Consider the following 7462-nt stretch of genomic DNA (forward strand, 5'->3'; position numbering starts at 1 on the left):
CGGATTGAAGTAAGGTATTCACGGATAGGCAATACCATATTTGGGTTCATTCTCACCTATACTGTAACACCCCAGTTTTGGCGGGATTAAAGATTTGGCGCATAACAGTAAAGAGTCTGTCTGGCGTAGTGTTATATGCCTAAATAATTATTTGGTGTGTATATGTGGATGTTTAATAACTGCTACAAGAGTAAGTAAGAACTTAATTTCCTGATATTTTACTATATATTAAGGAGAAGATTGTGTTAAGTGGTTAAGAGTATGTAATAGCCCGCCCGGTGAAGCCCTAGTATTTGCTTACCATTCAATGAGATAATAACTAGGTGGAAAGATGATTTTAAAGGGATTACTCACTGGAGGCATAGTACACCATGTTATTAGGGGAATATGGGTCTTATCTATAAGTACATATTAGTTAAATGGGATGGAGAGATAGACATTTTTATCTTCTTCTTTCCTTTGAAAATGCTTTTGAGGCTTTCTTTGGAAGCCATCTAGGGTTTGTTGTCCTTGGGCTAAAACTAAAGTTCGAATCTAAAGTAGAAGATTCCTTCATATTCTATGATTGCAAGTCAGATGATTTGTAACATCCCACCCGGTGAAGCCCTAGTATTCGGATGTTGTTTTAAAAGTAAGAATTCTGGAATGAGTTATGAATAAGTAAATTTATGGATTCATTTAAGAAATATGAGTTTACGAATACACCCTTGGGTGAAGTCCTGAAAGTTTGAAATATAGTCCATAGGAATAAGGCTTGAGAGGATAGCTTTAAGTGTCTAACGTTAGGATTGGGTTAAGTAAAAGTTTCTTTCCAAGCATATTTGTGATGCCTTAGTCTAGGTATGCTAGAGGAACGAAACTTAAGGCTAATTTAAGTACGAAAATTCAAAGAATAATGGTAAGAGTGTATAAGTATCTGAATTAGACGTATAGTTATACAGAAAAATGATAGATGAAAAAGTGTTCTCCCAAAAGGCCTATCTTGGCATATAGAATCGGCGAACCAATATTGTTTTGTTTATACGACCGTCCGTAATAAGAACAATTAAGGAATCATAGGGAGGAATATTTAACTAAGTAGTAGTGGTCGCCTAAATGTATTTTTAGCATAAAGAATGGGCGGACTCTGAGATAGAAATAAGTAGACAATGATTCCTAGTCAGATTAGGATGGGAAGTGAAATGAAAGTGATGGTTACGAAAAGGATGGTTATGAGGTATGAGGCTAAGCCAGAAGGCAAAATACCTCTAGTGACCATTGTGGTCTCATACCAGTTAATTTGTAAAAAAATTTAGTTGGGAACTAACCAAATGTGAACCAGAGGAGTTAAAAGATACACAAATATTAGGTACGTTTCTTAGACATGGCAGATTTTGATAAGCCACTTTGTCTTGACATGACGTTCACCAAGTTCTCATGAAGACTTGGGTTAAGTTAAAAAGACACCCGAGTTAAGTTAATGGGGTTATCTTTATTTTTAAGGATGAGGGCCATGAGCAGTTGAAGATTGCCTCCCAACAGATAAGTTTGAAATCCCGATTTCTATTTGTGATTTTCCTCCCCTAAGGTATGTTCTAAGGTTATGCTTGTTAAGGGAACACATATCTGTAAGTACACTTGAATAAATAAGCCTTAATGTTACGTTTGGGGTTTAAAGTGATGAAATAGGTTACCCGAATAGATTTTAACAAAGTTTTTGTTTCTTGAGGCAAGGTAGCCATAGCATCTGGTTGATTGAAGGATTTGGTGCTCAAGCGATTGATTCTAAGAAGAAAGGGATATATCTAAAATTTAAGCTACCTTTAAGGTTATAAGGTGAGTCCCTAAGTTGACTCTTGCAAATGTATTATACATGTTAAGTACCTTTTGTAAAAATGAGCTATGAATGTATGATGTGATGATTCTGTGAAAAATGTATGTCTGATAAACTTATATGAATGATTTATATGAATATGATCTCTGTGGATAATGGTTAAGGTATCTGAATGAGTAAAGTGAGTTAACGTGTGTATTGAGGATATGAACAAGTCTATTCTGACAGAGTCTATCAAGTATGAGCTTGCATGAAGTTTTTGTATCTATCTTCAGAGTCGTCTAAAGGGGTCCATCGTGACTAAAAACATGAATCTGTGAAAGGAAAAATCCATGGCACTCTAAAGATCATATATTTTAAGACCATGACTGGGCTATGTTATCATATGGAATATGTAAAGGACGATTGGGTGAGAACCAGACGGTATGGGGCAAACTTCACGGCGATGAGTCTAGGTGAATCCCTATTGTCAAAAATACCATTTTTCATAAAAGTGAGTCTTTATGGCTATTTTTTATTAAAGAAATGCCTTTTTGGAAAATCTATGATAAGGAATACCTTTATGGTAATCTATAAAGAGACGCCTTTGTGGCGCAATCTAAGGAAGCAATTGTGGCAATCTCTGTTAAATGGAAGCCTTTGTGGCTAATCTTTTTTAAATTGAAGCCTTTGTGGCTAATCTCTATTAAAGGAAGCCTTTGTGGGTAATGTCTGTTAAAGGAATCCTTTGTGACTAATCTCTGTTAAAGGAAGCCTTTGTGGGTAATCTCTGTTTAAGTAAGCCTTTGTGGCGATCTTTATTAAAGGTAGCCTTTGTGGCTATCTCTATTAAAAGGAAACCTACATGGAGAGACTCTAAAAGGAAAGCCTCTATGGCTATCTTTGGAAAGGAACGCCTTTGCAGTGAAATCTGAAGAACGAATCTCGTGATGATCATTTAAAGACAACGCCTTTGGCCAGACACCAAATGAATGACGAACCCCATATAGTTAGATGGAATGAATAGAAAGGCTAGTGTATGCTAGAGTACATGGCGAGGCAAAGTTATGTGTTGAAAGTATGTATAGAGAGTGCATTGAGGTATGGTAAACCTGGGCGAATTCTGAGTTAAGTATTGGGCATAGTTTAGCCCACCTGAAAAAATGATAAGACTAGTAAGTATGAAATAAGTATTAAGTCTGATAATAAGGTAAATTAAGAGGTTAAGGATTATGTAAAGATAAGATTTAAGAAATGATGTAGTAAGTAAAGAAATGTTAAGTATAGTATGCTCAGGAGAAAGGAAAATGGTTCTGGAGAAAGAAAGATGGTAGTATCATTATTGTACCCGCCAAAGAAGGAAGAAGGGTCAAGAAATACCCTAAGGATATGCAAAATAACATATTCAATGTAGAATGAATGAAAATGTATTCTAAGGTTTAGCTCACTAAGTTCTTACGAACTTACAAAAGTTGTTTCTATTTTCAGGTCTGTAAAGGAATATGCGTCGAGAGACAATGCCAGGGCTACGCCAAGAAAGCGACATGCTGGGCTATTATGCATAAAGAGGAAGTTAAATGGAATGTTAGAGTTTACACTGAAGTTCATTAAGTAGTGCCCCAAAAGTATATCCAATAGACTAAGAGATAAAGTAGGAATGTCTGAAGTTTTATTGAGTCGAAATAATAACCACACATTGTATTTTTACAAGAAACTCTATAGTAGCCATAGATAGTAGTTTGTATATAGGCGAAATATAAATGTACACCAATAAGAAATTTTGTTACACTCATAGAGATTTTTACAATAATGAGTAAAAGAAAATTTCCAAGTTACATATGTGAGAAGGACGTAACATTTAAGATTCAGATCTGGTAGATCGGGTTAGGTCGTGGGTGTTACAAGTTTTGGTATTAAAGCATGGTTTAGCTGGTTTTCAGACGAAGGGAGATGAAGGAACCCTGTATACATAACACATTGCCCCTGGCTTAGTCTCCGAAGTATGTTTCACCATCCCTAGGTTTGTGTAGAGCTAGTAAACACTTAAGGAAACAATTAGTAAGGTTATTGGGAGGAAGGGTAATGGAGCAATATGGTGAACGTGTTGAAAAAGAGTGGCCTTTCTAGCTAGTGGACCACTAAAGACCTCAGGAAGCTAACGCCCGGTGCTGAGAGGAGGTCTTAATAGTGATTACCTTCGTGGTTTCTCTCTACGGAGCAACGGTGAGAAATTGTCTCACATGTATGGTGCTAGTTTTTACCAAGTAACGTGGCTATTCCTTGGGTTCCATGTGATCTTCTGAAGGGTCTCTTCTGGCTGCGAGGTGCTGATGGAGGTCCCTCATGAGAATGGATAATGGGGAAATTAAGTAACCCACACCAAGATCTAAATCTGTCCTTTGGCTAGGGACCCCTAAGGAAAAAGAGAGATAAGGCTTTGAGCAATGTCGTCTTAATGATGTCTGGATAGTTGCTTGGTTTCATCGCATAGACCTTTCTTTTGAGGAAAGTATCCTCGATTTTGGAAAGATTCATATGGAATTAGAATGATAGGAATGATGTTTTCTTTGTAATGAAGGTGTTTTCCCTTAAAGGGAAATTCACACTCTTTTTCTTAAATAATAGTAAGAAAAGAATGTGACAAAGAAGGAGAGGGAAATTGAAACAGAGGATAAGGAAAGTAGGAAGAGTGTAACAAGAGGAAGGATGGGATTTCAATTAACCTTGCAAAGTTAAAGGCAGAAGCATGGCTGATTTGTAAGAAAAGTCAGCTTTGCCAAGGTAGTTAATCTGGTGGGAATTGTTCGACTTCTTCAAATAGGGTCTTGAAAATTGTAATAAGAGATAAATGTTGAAATGGTAGCAATAAATAAGGAAAAACATGCATAGTAAGTCAAAACGAAGACTTATATTCCCCAGTACGAGTTTAACAATGTCCTAAGGAAATCGCATAAGATTTGCCTTTAAGTGTTTGACTGCCAAAATTAATTTATGTCCTCAAAAGTAGATAAGTGACGATTTTCGAGGAGATTTTCAAAGGATATGCCAATAAAGGATAGATATTGGAAACTTAATAAAGAAGTAATACTATCCTTGATGAATGAATGTTGTCTTACTTAGGCAATAGAACTTTGAGAAGGGTGGGAAACTTTGAGGACAAAATTTCCTAAGTGGGGGAGAGTTATAACATCCCACCTGGAGAAGCCCTAGTATTCGAGTGCTGCTTTAGACGTAAGAATTTTGAAATGAGTTCTGAATAAGTAAAGTGATGGATTCATTTAAGAAATAGGAGTTCACGAGTACGCCTTTCGACAAAGTCCTAAAAGTTTGAAATATAGTCCATAGGAATAAGGTTTAAAAGGATAGCATTAAGTTTCCAACGTTAGGATTGGATTAATTATAAGTTGCTTTCTGAGTGCATTTGTGATGCCTAAGTTAAGTACGACGATTCAATGAATAATGGTAAGAGTGTTTAATTCTCTGAATTAGGCATATAGTTATATAGAAAAATGACACATGAAGAAGTGTTCGCCCAAAGAGGCCCATATTAGCATATAGAATAGGCTAACTAAGAATGTTCCATTTATACAACCCATTGTAATAGGAATGATTAAGGAATCACAGGAAGGAATATTTGACTAAGTAGTAGTGGTCGCCCAAATGATGGGCGGACTATGAGATGGAAATAAGTAGACAAGGATTCCTAGTCAGATTAAGATGGTAAGTGACTGCCTTCAAACAGACTAATATCCAGAGTGTGAATACTACAACTAAAGATATAGATTTGAGGTAGTGTTTGCATGTATACGGGTTAGGTTGTAATATAATTTTACAACAAAATAGGTGAATACTCCGAGGATCGCATCCAAGGAAGGCGAGTACTAAATTAAAGTTAACCTAAATGAAAATAGAATTAATTAGTAGTTTAAATAAATTATATTACGATAAAACACAGAGGAAAGATTTTTGGGGGTTTTTATAAATAAAGAATTAAAAACTGCATAAATAAAAGGGACTTCAGAAAACTAATTTCTAAACTCAATCAAATGAAGACATCGATAATTAGCTTGCTTTGGTGATCAAAACTAATTCCTATTTCGGGTTTCTATTCAATCAATTAGTCATTACCCTAGTAGGATCTCTCGATCTTCCACTAAACTAATGAGTTAGATAGAGCTACGTATCTCTCGACCTCATAGTCTAGATCGGTTCAGGGATAAAATGTTCACTAATAGGCCATACCAATTTTGGGTTAATTCCTACCTAAAATGACTTCCTAGGGTTGTCAAGTCTAGGGCTTAGGTTCTCCTTCTCTTGAATAACTGATCTGCTAAGAAAACCCTGCATAGCAATTAATGAATCAAACCTCCACTCGCTAATCCCCTATAAGAGGATTAGTTCCTCATGGAATCCATAAACATAGTAAACTTGATGATAAATATAAGCATGAAAAATAAATCAAGAATAAAGTTTAGAGAATCCTAATTGTATTAGATTGATGAAGCGCAAAAATATTCAAATGTTTATTGCGTCTACAAATTAAGTTCTCCGAAAAACATGAATGAAAAGAACTGAAAAAATATAAACCCTAATAGAAAGAAAAAAAATGAAAACTAAATTACAAAGTAAAACATAAAATATCAAAATTTGTCCTTTAACAAGTGTTTTGGAGTCTTTTTATAGAGTTAGGGTTGTCATCATCCTCAACCCTAGGTTAGCTGATGCTCTTATGTTGAAGTTTTGATTGTACAGACCAAAATGCCCCTGGCTCGTAAATATCTCCCATACAGGGCCGATGTCATGACACCCTAGTGCTTGTGTTGCGACATCGAGGGAAGTATGTGTAGTTCAGGGATGGCTTCAGGGGCGTGTCGTGATATCCTATGACTGTGTCGCAACACCAAAGACAATATTGAAATTCTTGCATTCTGCTCCTTATGTTGCAACCTCAAACTCCCCGTGTTTCAACACAACGACCAGTATTGTGTTCTTATGCCCTTGCATGGTCTCCTATACATTGACTAAGTATGTTAGCTCACCTTTAGGCCTTATTTGGCCTCTAAGGTTAATAAAATACTCTAAATATACTTTTTTTATTAAATGTAAACTAAACTATAAAAAAACTTGACTAAAACATAATAAGAGTTCTTGTATTCAAGCTTCTCAAGTGTAAAAACTAGTTTAATTTGCTACACCATATTGCGGCAGATCAAACTCCCCTACACTTAAGTTATTGCTTATCCTTGGGCAAAGCAAACAACAACAAACAATTAAGAGATGACCCTTAAGAAAGTATAGTACAACATTGGGTTCAAAGTACATAACTAGGTATTTCATATTTATGCATAATCTTGACATGATATGTAGACGAGTTACCATTTTTAATATCAAACACCTAAGTTCAGTATATTACAAAGTATACAAAAATTAAGGTTTTCAAATGTATAGATCCATCAATAAATTATACAGGTAACTTGATTATCCTAGCAGAATACAAATAGTCGTAAATGTAATTATTTGGTATGATGTCAATTTATGAATAAGTCTACCTAGATCACATAGGGCTTTTCGGCCTGTAATGTTCTAAGGCTTAAGATAGGTAAAAAATTCAAAAACAAGAATCATCAAAATAGTTTCAAGCATGAAAATAGTTTGGCACATTGTATTGTT

Source organism: Gossypium raimondii, chromosome 8, assembly GCF_025698545.1.
Source record: "Gossypium raimondii isolate GPD5lz chromosome 8, ASM2569854v1, whole genome shotgun sequence".
Classification (NCBI taxonomy): Eukaryota; Viridiplantae; Streptophyta; class Magnoliopsida; order Malvales; family Malvaceae; genus Gossypium; species Gossypium raimondii.